The following is a 13,164-nucleotide window of genomic DNA, read 5'->3' on the forward strand; positions in this document are numbered from 1 at the left end:
ATGGACTCTTTGGCTTTGCTTTTCTTCTCCTCATTGGATTTTTCATGTTCAAAGTTGCAGAAGCCAGATTACAAGCTCATTTTGGTTCAACTTCAGCAACTGTGCATTGCATTGCCATGTAATGTGATGCAATGCTATCTTTCTAGCTCTCCCTTTTTACTTCCTTTTGGATAAACAGACATATTAGGCAAGCATTTTGGAGCTTTCACCTAAATAACTACAGGTGGTGAGATAAGCTGCACAATATAATTGACCTTTCAGTATATTGTTGCACACACACCATCTATTTAGCAAATGCCCTTGTTATCAACAGCAGCCTTTTAAACTCACCTGAGCTAACAGGTATGTGCGCTGGTTACTCTGCTGCGCTTAAAATTTCTTTTTTGGTTTGCTACAATGCCTTTTCTGAAACGTTGTCTCCTTCTGCTGGAACACTGACTTCTTTCATTTAATGCCTGCAGACTATAAAAGAGAACCCAACCCAAAAAGTTTGGTTGATTAGTCTGTGGCATTCTGTTAAACTGTTGCTTATTGCGGTCTCTGTGAGCTTCTCAGCGACATTCAGCCAGCCAGGTATCCTGCCTGCAGTAGATGGAATGTGGCAATGGAACGCTGGCTGCGCGTGTCATAATAGGCTCTGAGCCTTTATATACCTGTGCACAGCAGCAGCCACCTTCAGTCTGCTGCTGGACAGCCAGCAGCAGCAGCAGCAGGAGAGGTATGTAATCAGGAGCCCTCCTGCTAAGGGTAGACAGCTGCTCGTTCCACCCCACCCCCCGCCTTAATTGGTTCTCCTCCCTTCCAATGGTGTTGAGGCGGGTGGGAACAGCAGGGGGTGAAGGTGCTGTGTTTAAAGAGGTGGAGTTATGCAGATCTAAAACGCGTGGATTGCAGCAGCAGCAAGCCGAAAAGTGCAGGCATGTAAGGGATCTAGAGGTTGACAACATGTCTTCTTAACGGGAGTCCAGGAGCTCATCTCCACAAATGGACTTTTCAGGATCCTTGGGTGGCTCCGTAGTTTGAAACCAATTCTGGTTATCGCTTCTCGGCCTTTTGGCTAAGATCAAGTGTAGTATCTGTTCTTATCAGTTTAATATCTGATACGTCCCCTATCTGGGGACCATATATTAAATGGATTTTTAGAACAGGGAGATGGAAAAAGAGCTTGCTCTGTCCACTCCACGCATTGACCTGGTATTGCAGTATCTCCAGGACCGGTGCACCCCTTCTTTAATGCAGTTTCTAAAATCAGAAAGAATTGAATTCAATGTTTTTTGTTCATTTTGCTTGTTTGTCGGATTTTGGGATGGACTCTTTGGCTTTGCTTTTCTTCTCCTCATTGGATTTTTCATGTTCAAAGTTGCAGAAGCCAGATTACAAGCTCATTTTGGTTCAACTTCAGCAACTGTGCATTGCATTGCCATGTAATGTGATGCAATGCTATCTTTCTAGCTCTCCCTTTTTACTTCCTTTTGGATAAACAGACATATTAGGCAAGCATTTTGGAGCTTTCACCTAAATAACTACAGGTGGTGAGATAAGCTGCACAATATAATTGACCTTTCAGTATATTGTTGCACACACACCATCTATTTAGCAAATGCCCTTGTTATCAACAGCAGCCTTTTAAACTCACCTGAGCTAACAGGTATGTGCGCTGGTTACTCTGCTGCGCTTAAAATTTCTTTTTTGGTTTGCTACAATGCCTTTTCTGAAACGTTGTCTCCTTCTGCTGGAACACTGACTTCTTTCATTTAATGCCTGCAGACTATAAAAGAGAACCCAACCCAAAAAGTTTGGTTGATTAGTCTGTGGCATTCTGTTAAACTGTTGCTTATGGCGGTCTCTGTGAGCTTCTCAGCGACATTCAGCCAGCCAGGTATCCTGCCTGCAGTAGATGGAATGTGGCAATGGAACGCTGGCTGCGCGTGTCATAATAGGCTCTGAGCCTTTATATACCTGTGCACAGCAGCAGCCACCTTCAGTCTGCTGCTGGACAGCCAGCAGCAGCAGCAGCAGGAGAGGTATGTAATCAGGAGCCCTCCTGCTAAGGGTAGACAGCTGCTCGTTCCACCCCACCCCCCGCCTTAATTGGTTCTCCTCCCTTCCAACGGTGTTGAGGCGGGTGGGAACAGCAGGGGGTGAAGGTGCTGTGTTTAAAGAGGTGGAGTTATGCAGATCTAAAACGCGTGGATTGCAGCAGCAGCAAGCCGAAAAGTGCAGGCATGTAAGGGATCTAGAGGTTGACAACATGTCTTCTTAACGGGAGTCCAGGAGCTCATCTCCACAAATGGACTTTTCAGGATCCTTGGGTGGCTCCGTAGTTTGAAACCAATTCTGGTTATCGCTTCTCGGCCTTTTGGCTAAGATCAAGTGTAGTATCTGTTCTTATCAGTTTAATATCTGATACGTCCCCTATCTGGGGACCATATATTAAATGGATTTTTAGAACAGGAAGATGGAAAAAGAGCTTGCTCTGTCCACTCCACGCATTGACCTGGTATTGCAGTATCTCCAGGACCGGTGCACCCCTTCTTTAATGCAGTTTCTAAAATCAGAAAGAATTGAATTCAATGTTTTTTGTTCATTTTGCTTGTTTGTCGGATTTTGGGATGGACTCTTTGGCTTTGCTTTTCTTCTCCTCATTGGATTTTTCATGTTCAAAGTTGCAGAAGCCAGATTACAAGCTCATTTTGGTTCAACTTCAGCAACTGTGCATTGCATTGCCATGTAATGTGATGCAATGCTATCTTTCTAGCTCTCCCTTTTTACTTCCTTTTGGATAAACAGACATATTAGGCAAGCATTTTGGAGCTTTCACCTAAATAACTACAGGTGGTGAGATAAGCTGCACAATATAATTGACCTTTCAGTATATTGTTGCACACACACCATCTATTTAGCAAATGCCCTTGTTATCAACAGCAGCCTTTTAAACTCACCTGAGCTAACAGGTATGTGCGCTGGTTACTCTGCTGCGCTTAAAATTTCTTTTTTGGTTTGCTACAATGCCTTTTCTGAAACGTTGTCTCCTTCTGCTGGAACACTGACTTCTTTCATTTAATGCCTGCAGACTATAAAAGAGAACCCAACCCAAAAAGTTTGGTTGATTAGTCTGTGGCATTCTGTTAAACTGTTGCTTATGGCGGTCTCTGTGAGCTTCTCAGCGACATTCAGCCAGCCAGGTATCCTGCCTGCAGTAGATGGAATGTGGCAATGGAACGCTGGCTGCGCGTGTCATAATAGGCTCTGAGCCTTTATATACCTGTGCACAGCAGCAGCCACCTTCAGTCTGCTGCTGGACAGCCAGCAGCAGCAGCAGCAGGAGAGGTATGTAATCAGGAGCCCTCCTGCTAAGGGTAGACAGCTGCTCGTTCCACCCCACCCCCCGCCTTAATTGGTTCTCCTCCCTTCCAACGGTGTTGAGGCGGGTGGGAACAGCAGGGGGTGAAGGTGCTGTGTTTAAAGAGGTGGAGTTATGCAGATCTAAAACGCGTGGATTGCAGCAGCAGCAAGCCGAAAAGTGCAGGCATGTAAGGGATCTAGAGGTTGACAACATGTCTTCTTAACGGGAGTCCAGGAGCTCATCTCCACAAATGGACTTTTCAGGATCCTTGGGTGGCTCTGTAGTTTGAAACCAATTCTGGTTATCGCTTCTCGGCCTTTTGGCTAAGATCAAGTGTAGTATCTGTTCTTATCAGTTTAATATCTGATACGTCCCCTATCTGGGGACCATATATTAAATGGATTTTTAGAACAGGGAGATGGAAAAAGAGCTTGCTCTGTCCACTCCACGCATTGACCTGGTATTGCAGTATCTCCAGGACCGGTGCACCCCTTCTTTAATGCAGTTTCTAAAATCAGAAAGAATTGAATTCAATGTTTTTTGTTCATTTTGCTTGTTTGTCGGATTTTGGGATGGACTCTTTGGCTTTGCTTTTCTTCTCCTCATTGGATTTTTCATGTTCAAAGTTGCAGAAGCCAGATTACAAGCTCATTTTGGTTCAACTTCAGCAACTGTGCATTGCATTGCCATGTAATGTGATGCAATGCTATCTTTCTAGCTCTCCCTTTTTACTTCCTTTTGGATAAACAGACATATTAGGCAAGGATTTTGGAGCTTTCACCTAAATAACTACAGGTGGTGAGATAAGCTGCACAATATAATTGACCTTTCAGTATATTGTTGCACACACACCATCTATTTAGCAAATGCCCTTGTTATCAACAGCAGCCTTTTAAACTCACCTGAGCTAACAGGTATGTGCGCTGGTTACTCTGCTGCGCTTAAAATTTCTTTTTTGGTTTGCTACAATGCCTTTTCTGAAACGTTGTCTCCTTCTGCTGGAACACTGACTTCTTTCATTTAATGCCTGCAGACTATAAAAGAGAACCCAACCCAAAAAGTTTGGTTGATTAGTCTGTGGCATTCTGTTAAACTGTTGCTTATGGCGGTCTCTGTGAGCTTCTCAGCGACATTCAGCCAGCCAGGTATCCTGCCTGCAGTAGATGGAATGTGGCAATGGAACGCTGGCTGCGCGTGTCATAATAGGCTCTGAGCCTTTATATACCTGTGCACAGCAGCAGCCACCTTCAGTCTGCTGCTGGACAGCCAGCAGCAGCAGCAGCAGGAGAGGTATGTAATCAGGAGCCCTCCTGCTAAGGGTAGACAGCTGCTCGTTCCACCCCACCCCCCGCCTTAATTGGTTCTCCTCCCTTCCAACGGTGTTGAGGCGGGTGGGAACAGCAGGGGGTGAAGGTGCTGTGTTTAAAGAGGTGGAGTTATGCAGATCTAAAACGCGTGGATTGCAGCAGCAGCAAGCCGAAAAGTGCAGGCATGTAAGGGATCTAGAGGTTGACAACATGTCTTCTTAACGGGAGTCCAGGAGCTCATCTCCACAAATGGACTTTTCAGGATCCTTGGGTGGCTCCGTAGTTTGAAACCAATTCTGGTTATCGCTTCTCGGCCTTTTGGCTGCGATCGTATGACTGTACCTTGATTGGTGCGAGTCTCCTGGAGGAATCCGGACCCTTTTGTGGAGGATTTTCTGCTTTTTCCTGTGGTATTCCATACCGACAGAATCCAAGATGTCTTTTGTGAAGAACACCATCCGTTTGTCCGTGGATCCATCTGACCAGAACAAGAACAACGTGGTTTTCATTGTCCAAGACATCGTTGAAGGCAAAGCTGGAGCAAGACGTTCTGAGATCTTCAGTGTCAACGAATTTTCACGTCAAGGTAATTATGACGTTACCTTTATGGACCAGGATGTTTGCCTTAATGTCTTTGAATGGCTCCGTGGTCACTCTAGTGACCCCTGCTTGGAAGGAGTTAGATGGGAACCTTTGTTTGGTCTGCAAGAAAAGGAGGTGACTGTGACTGTCTATAACCCTTTTACAGACCCTGAGCTGCTGGAGTGCTTCCTCTCTCGCTACTGTGAATATGTGCGGAAGGGAGTGAAGCAAGTCAATTGTCTAGGAATCTTTAACTGTCAGTATAAATTCCGTGTGAAATTGAAAAGGGATCCTGACAGTGTGGGGGGCTTTAGACACCCTCCATCAAATTTTTCCGTTGCAGGCCATAGAGGTTTCCTCTTTTACCCAGGCCAGCCCATGTTTTGCCGTAGATGCTTTTCTTTCGGACATACCATGGTAACATGCCTTAAAGGGCAGTGTTGCCGAAATTGCAGAAAGGAGGGGCATATGGCCAACCAGTGTCCAGAGGCCAAGTCCTGTGATGTCTGTGGGAGTAGTGATCACATGTATAAGGACTGTCCTATGAGTGCACCTAGACGTTCTGATAAAGAACAGAAGGAGGAGGAGCTGGAGAGGAGGCAGATGGCAAGCGCACTGAAAGTGCTGGAAAGATTGGAGAGGGAGGAGAGAGAGGGAAGGAGGCGGGAAACTGGTAGAGCCTCTCCCTCTACGGCGCCAGAGGAGGTGTCCCTGAGACCATGTTCTTCTTCTGCTGAAGAAATGAGGAAGAAGCGGAGGGAAGAAAAGGAGTTCTGGAGGGAAGTGGCAAAGGTGGAGAAAAAGGCAGTGTCTGCGAGAATATCTAGGAAAGTGGTGGAAGCAGAGCTGCCTGAGATGATGACTTTTGGACAGGCAATGGACGCAACAGGATGTGAAGTGCAAATCTCGGAACCCGACAGTCCTGAACACCCTTCGGGTCCTGAAAACATTGAAGATTTTTCTTCGGAGGATGATAGGGGTGCAAAGAAGAGTCGTAGGGAGGATGGTGGGGGCAGTGATGATGCAGATTTTAGTGAGCCTCAGAGGAAGATCAGAACTGCCAGAATGAGGAGTGTGGCTGGTGAAGCCAGCGGGTCGGAAACCAGCTGTTCTGTTCTGATGGCGGAGGAGGATAGTGGTGGTGCTGGATAGTGTCACCATATAATATTGTAAATGTTTTTTCTTTTTGTCCTCTTGTGAGCTTTGGTTTAGGCCAAAGGCTATTTCTTTGTGTAATTGGTGAAGGAGTAGAAGTATTATGGGATTTACCATAGTGTCCCAAAACGTAAGAGTGTTTAAAAGTAAAGTAAGAAGAGCTGCTATTTTTGAGTTTTTAGCTATGCAAAATGCATCTATTTTTTGTTTACAAGAATGTGGGGTAGTGGATGGTGTGAAAGGGGATGAATGGTCTTATGGAGCGTCTGTGTGGTCGGGGAGTGCATGTAATAAGAATGATGGTGTGGGTATTTTGGTTAAAGGAAGGGAGGTTGTTTTGAGTGATTATTTGGTTATTGAGGTGGGGAGATGTATCCTTGCTAATTTTGTATACAAGAATGTAAAGTTTTGTGTTATTAATGTTTATGCGCCAGTTGAAAAAAATGAGCGCAAAAATTTATTTGAAAAAATTAAGCTTTTTGTTCCAGGAAGAATACCTGTGGTAATTGTGGGTGATATGAACTGTGATGTGGGGAGAGTGAATGTGGATGTGTCTGGGAAAGCATTATTGGAGTTAGTGAATGATTTTGGGTTGTGTGATATGCAGCGCGTGTGTAACATGAATCCTTTGTTGAACACTTTCTTTTCTGAGAGTGGTAGGGTACAATCCAGATTGGATTATTGTTTTATTTCTAAAAATATGGTTTCTGTTAATTATAGGCAGGAAAACGTTCTTTTTTCAGATCATGTGTGTATGTTGTGTGAGTTGGATATAAAAGTTGATGGAGTGTTTGGGAGAGGATTGTGGAAGTTAAATGTTAAACTGTTAGAGAATGAAGATGTGAGAAAGGAGTATGAAAGGCGGTATGAAGAATGGTGTAAGCATAAAAATGAGTTCAGGAATGTTTGTGAGTGGTGGGACTGGGTGAAGAAACAAGCAAAAATGTTCTTTAAAAATTTAGGATACAAGTATGCAGCAATTAAAAGAGAGAGTTTTGTTAAACTGAACGCGCGGTTGAGCGTTTTGTATAAGTTAAGGGAAGGAGGAGTTGAGGTGGAGGAGGATATTTTAGAGGTAAAAAAGGAGATTAGTGAGTTTTTGTTGGAGAGAGGGAGAAGCATAGTGTTTAGGGCAAAGATTGATAAGATGGAGCAGGATGAGAAATGTTCTCGGTTTTTCTTTAAAAAAGTTTTTGGAAAGAAACAGAGTATGAGCGTGGTGTATGGAGCAGATGGAAGTGAGGTGAGTGGAGAGGATATGTGTGAAGAGGTGGCTAAGTTTTATGAGGATCTGTATGCAGTGAAACAGAGGGATGAATGTTTGGAGAATGATGTTTTGAGTGTGTTAGAGAGTAAGATGAGTGAAGCAGAAAGAGAGAGAGTGATGGGTGAGGTGACTGGTGATGAGGTATGGAAGGTTATGTGTAGTATGGCTTTGAATAAGACGCCGGGGGAGGATGGCCTCCCAGTAGAATTTTATCGTGTGATGTGGGGTGTGATTGGTAAGGACTTTGTGGATGTATGTAAGTATATGTGGGGAAACATGGAGGTGACTGAGAGTATGCGTGCAGGTTTGGTTGTGTTAATTCCTAAGAAAGGGGATTTGAAAAGTCTGAGGAATTGGAGGCCAATAACGTTACTTAATTGTGATTATAAAATCTATGCAAAACTTATGGCTAATAGGATGCGTGATGTGATAGAGAGTGTGATTGGGGATGAGCAGTGTTGTGCGGTACCTGGGAGGCGGATTCATGAGTGTGTGTGTATGTTAAGAGATTGTCTATGGGATTGCATGGGTCGTAAGAAGAGTGTATTTTTGTTAAGTTTGGATTTTGAAAAGGCTTATGATAGGTTGTCGCATGGTTTTTTGTTCAGAGTGTTGTTAAAAATGGGTTTTCCGGCTGATTTTGTTGGGCGAGTGAGAAGTTTGTATGCGGGTGTTTATAGCTGTGTTTTAATGAATGGGTATGTGGGTAGGAAAGTGAATGTGTTTTCGGGTGTGCGACAGGGGTGTCCTTTGTCCCCTGTAGCATTTATTTGTGCAATTGAGCCATTGTTGTGTATGCTGAGGAAAGATAAGGTAATTCGTGGTGTGCAAGTGCCGGGAGGTGGAGGAAAAGAATGGAAGGTGAGTGGTTATATGGATGACGTGTGTGTATTATGTGATTCTGAATGTTCGGTGAGGCGGGTGAAGTTGTTAGTGTCTATTTTTTGTGGTGCATCTGCGTTTAAAGTGAATTGGGAAAAGAGTGAGTGTAAGGGTTTTGGAGGCGGAAGTTTAAGTAGGGATGTAGGTGTGAATGTAGTGAATGGACCTATTAAAGTTTTGGGTGTGAAGTTTTCAGAGAGTTTGGATGGGAAAGAAAGTTGGGATGATGCGAAAGGAAAAGTTGAGCAGAAGTTGAATTTTTGGAAATTGAGGAGTTTATCCTTTTTTGGGAAGATTTTAATTGTTAAGAGTGTGGTGTTGCCAATATTTTTATATATTGCGGTAGTATTTCCACCAGGATATATGTGTATGAGAAGCTTGAATAGAATTTTATTTGTTTTTTTGTGGAACTCGAAAATGGAGAGAGCTAGGAGAGAAATTTTGGTTAAAAGAGTGGAAAAAGGTGGTTTGGGTTTTCCGAATTTGGACGTGTTTTTTGGTGTGAATATCGTTGTGTTTGTTTTGAAAGTGATTAGGGCGGATGGAAAGTTTTCATCTATGTGTAGGTATTTATTTGGAGCGTATTTGTTTCGTTTAAAGTGGCAAGAAAGGGATTTGCAATGTCCGATTGCTTTTGAGGTGCCTGTATGGTATGTGTGGGTTTATAAGTTTTTGGTGAGGTATGAACTGTGTGATGCAGATGTGAGATTGCTGGAGAATAAGAAGGCTGTGTATAGGATGATTGAATGTAGAGAGGTAGAATGTGGAATAAATATGGTTAGGGGTGGTGATGTGCAGAAGGTTTGGAAGAAAGTGCGGATGAGTGGTATGACCAACAAACAGAGTGAAGTTGTGTGGCAGTCTTTACATGGAGTATTACCTGTGAGAGAATTTCAGAGGAATAGAGGTTTGGTGAGGAGTGAAATGTGTCCAAGAAATGGCTGTGGTGGAAGGGAAAGTGTGTTGCATGTTTTTTGGAATTGCCAGTATGCTAGAGATGTGATTGGGAGAATGGGGCCTTTGTGTAAAGAATTGTGTGGTGTGAATTTGTTGTCTTTTGAGTTGTTTATGTTTGGTTTGGGAATATGTGATGGGACGAAGGAAAGAGTCTTGTGGTTGATGCTTGCGTGTATAAAGGAAGTGTTATGGGATGTGAGGAATGTGTATGTGTTTAAAAGGAAGGAAATTGCTGTAAAGGATAGTGTGAAGGTGATTTTGGGGAAGATGTATGTGTGTTTCCTATGGGACAAAAAGAGGAGAGGGGAAGTGGATGCGGAGGGAATATGGAAAGTTAAAAAGTGGAGATATATTGTTAGTACCTCTTGATTTTTGTTATTGTTGTTTTGAAATATGAAATAAATATTTCCGATGATGATGGGGACAGCAAATTGCGTATTGGATTTGACGCAGCTGTTTTGATGGAATTTTCCTTTGTCTGGTTTCCATAGACTGTGGAATTTCCTCGTCTGAGGAGAAAAAAAAAAAAAAAAAAAAAAAAAAATCTGTTCTTATCAGTTTAATATCTGATACGTCCCCTATCTGGGGACCATATATTAAATGGATTTTTAGAACAGGGAGATGGAAAAAGAGCTTGCTCTGTCCACTCCACGCATTGACCTGGTATTGCAGTATCTCCAGGACCGGTGCACCCCTTCTTTAATGCAGTTTCTAAAATCAGAAAGAATTGAATTCAATGTTTTTTGTTCATTTTGCTTGTTTGTCGGATTTTGGGATGGACTCTTTGGCTTTGCTTTTCTTCTCCTCATTGGATTTTTCATGTTCAAAGTTGCAGAAGCCAGATTACAAGCTCATTTTGGTTCAACTTCAGCAACTGTGCATTGCATTGCCATGTAATGTGATGCAATGCTATCTTTCTAGCTCTCCCTTTTTACTTCCTTTTGGATAAACAGACATATTAGGCAAGAATTTTGGAGCTTTCACCTAAATAACTACAGGTGGTGAGATAAGCTGCACAATATAATTGACCTTTCAGTATATTGTTGCACACACACCATCTATTTAGCAAATGCCCTTGTTATCAACAGCAGCCTTTTAAACTCACCTGAGCTAACAGGTATGTGCGCTGGTTACTCTGCTGCGCTTAAAATTTCTTTTTTGGTTTGCTACAATGCCTTTTCTGAAACGTTGTCTCCTTCTGCTGGAACACTGACTTCTTTCATTTAATGCCTGCAGACTATAAAAGAGAACCCAACCCAAAAAGTTTGGTTGATTAGTCTGTGGCATTCTGTTAAACTGTTGCTTATGGCGGTCTCTGTGAGCTTCTCAGCGACATTCAGCCAGCCAGGTATCCTGCCTGCAGTAGATGGAATGTGGCAATGGAACGCTGGCTGCGCGTGTCATAATAGGCTCTGAGCCTTTATATACCTGTGCACAGCAGCAGCCACCTTCAGTCTGCTGCTGGACAGCCAGCAGCAGCAGCAGCAGGAGAGGTATGTAATCAGGAGCCCTCCTGCTAAGGGTAGACAGCTGCTCGTTCCACCCCACCCCCCGCCTTAATTGGTTCTCCTCCCTTCCAACGGTGTTGAGGCGGGTGGGAACAGCAGGGGGTGAAGGTGCTGTGTTTAAAGAGGTGGAGTTATGCAGATCTAAAACGCGTGGATTGCAGCAGCAGCAAGCCGAAAAGTGCAGGCATGTAAGGGATCTAGAGGTTGACAACATGTCTTCTTAACGGGAGTCCAGGAGCTCATCTCCACAAATGGACTTTTCAGGATCCTTGGGTGGCTCCGTAGTTTGAAACCAATTCTGGTTATCGCTTCTCGGCCTTTTGGCTAAGATCAAGTGTAGTATCTGTTCTTATCAGTTTAATATCTGATACGTCCCCTATCTGGGGACCATATATTAAATGGATTTTTAGAACAGGGAGATGGAAAAAGAGCTTGCTCTGTCCACTCCACGCATTGACCTGGTATTGCAGTATCTCCAGGACCGGTGCACCCCTTCTTTAATGCAGTTTCTAAAATCAGAAAGAATTGAATTCAATGTTTTTTGTTCATTTTGCTTGTTTGTCGGATTTTGGGATGGACTCTTTGGCTTTGCTTTTCTTCTCCTCATTGGATTTTTCATGTTCAAAGTTGCAGAAGCCAGATTACAAGCTCATTTTGGTTCAACTTCAGCAACTGTGCATTGCATTGCCATGTAATGTGATGCAATGCTATCTTTCTAGCTCTCCCTTTTTACTTCCTTTTGGATAAACAGACATATTAGGCAAGCATTTTGGAGCTTTCACCTAAATAACTACAGGTGGTGAGATAAGCTGCACAATATAATTGACCTTTCAGTATATTGTTGCACACACACCATCTATTTAGCAAATGCCCTTGTTATCAACAGCAGCCTTTTAAACTCACCTGAGCTAACAGGTATGTGCGCTGGTTACTCTGCTGCGCTTAAAATTTCTTTTTTGGTTTGCTACAATGCCTTTTCTGAAACGTTGTCTCCTTCTGCTGGAACACTGACTTCTTTCATTTAATGCCTGCAGACTATAAAAGAGAACCCAACCCAAAAAGTTTGGTTGATTAGTCTGTGGCATTCTGTTAAACTGTTGCTTATGGCGGTCTCTGTGAGCTTCTCAGCGACATTCAGCCAGCCAGGTATCCTGCCTGCAGTAGATGGAATGTGGCAATGGAACGCTGGCTGCGCGTGTCATAATAGGCTCTGAGCCTTTATATACCTGTGCACAGCAGCAGCCACCTTCAGTCTGCTGCTGGACAGCCAGCAGCAGCAGCAGCAGGAGAGGTATGTAATCAGGAGCCCTCCTGCTAAGGGTAGACAGCTGCTCGTTCCACCCCACCCCCCGCCTTAATTGGTTCTCCTCCCTTCCAACGGTGTTGAGGCGGGTGGGAACAGCAGGGGGTGAAGGTGCTGTGTTTAAAGAGGTGGAGTTATGCAGATCTAAAACGCGTGGATTGCAGCAGCAGCAAGCCGAAAAGTGCAGGCATGTAAGGGATCTAGAGGTTGACAACATGTCTTCTTAACGGGAGTCCAGGAGCTCATCTCCACAAATGGACTTTTCAGGATCCTTGGGTGGCTCCGTAGTTTGAAACCAATTCTGGTTATCGCTTCTCGGCCTTTTGGCTAAGATCAAGTGCTTTATTGCAGGAGATTGTAGTTGAAGGGCACTCGGGTACCCCTCTCCTTGGCCTGGCAGGATCGTCCACTTTGGTGGACTTAACCTGCTTGCTGCTATTAGGGAGAGGGCTTAGTCCCAGGGTAACGAGTTGCGATCCCCCAGCTTCCAGGTGTTTTTCGCTGCAAGAACACTGGGAGCGCAGATTGCAAGCGGCTGCAATTTGCAACCTTGTTGCGTTTTTCCATGGAGGTTGACCCTAACCTCGTGCCTCTTTATGCGAGGCTAAAAAACTCTATCCGAGTTCACTTCACGGCGGGTGGCTCGGATATGAGGAAATTAGGGTATGTAGTCCAGGACGTGCTCAGGAACCTTCTTGGCGTACAAAGGAATGAAATTCTCTCCATCCAGGATTATCCTAGAAGAGGTGACTATGACATCACATTCACCGGAGAAGGTATTTTTAGAGATGTACTAGAAAAGTTAAAAAAAGTTGAAAATAGTCCTGTTTTGAAAGGGATACAAATTGTTGAGCACG

At 43.9% G+C, this 13,164-nt stretch overlaps 5 non-coding genes across 5 annotated transcripts; all 5 read left to right on the top strand.

Moving 5' to 3' along the window:
* The first annotated feature begins 1,037 nt into the window (after nucleotides 1-1,037).
* LOC141236461 (U2 spliceosomal RNA) lies at nucleotides 1,038-1,228 on the top strand. Its single transcript, XR_012302113.1, has one exon. It is a non-coding gene; the product is annotated as a U2 spliceosomal RNA (small nuclear RNA).
* A 1,115-nt stretch (nucleotides 1,229-2,343) lies between these two features.
* LOC141236663 (U2 spliceosomal RNA) lies at nucleotides 2,344-2,534 on the top strand. Its single transcript, XR_012302314.1, has one exon. It is a non-coding gene; the product is annotated as a U2 spliceosomal RNA (small nuclear RNA).
* A 1,115-nt stretch (nucleotides 2,535-3,649) lies between these two features.
* LOC141236462 (U2 spliceosomal RNA) lies at nucleotides 3,650-3,840 on the top strand. Its single transcript, XR_012302114.1, has one exon. It is a non-coding gene; the product is annotated as a U2 spliceosomal RNA (small nuclear RNA).
* A 6,155-nt stretch (nucleotides 3,841-9,995) lies between these two features.
* Nucleotides 9,996-10,193, top strand: LOC141236752 (U2 spliceosomal RNA). Its single transcript, XR_012302392.1, has one exon. It is a non-coding gene; the product is annotated as a U2 spliceosomal RNA (small nuclear RNA).
* Nucleotides 10,194-11,308: 1,115 nt separating this feature from the next.
* Nucleotides 11,309-11,499, top strand: LOC141236463 (U2 spliceosomal RNA). Its single transcript, XR_012302115.1, has one exon. It is a non-coding gene; the product is annotated as a U2 spliceosomal RNA (small nuclear RNA).
* The last annotated feature ends 1,665 nt before the right edge of the window (nucleotides 11,500-13,164 follow it).

The sequence above is a fragment of the Phyllobates terribilis genome, unplaced genomic scaffold, assembly GCF_046119375.1.
Source record: "Phyllobates terribilis strain yellow unplaced genomic scaffold, ASM4611937v1 Scaffold_710__1_contigs__length_769263, whole genome shotgun sequence".
Taxonomy (NCBI): domain Eukaryota; kingdom Metazoa; phylum Chordata; class Amphibia; order Anura; family Dendrobatidae; genus Phyllobates; species Phyllobates terribilis.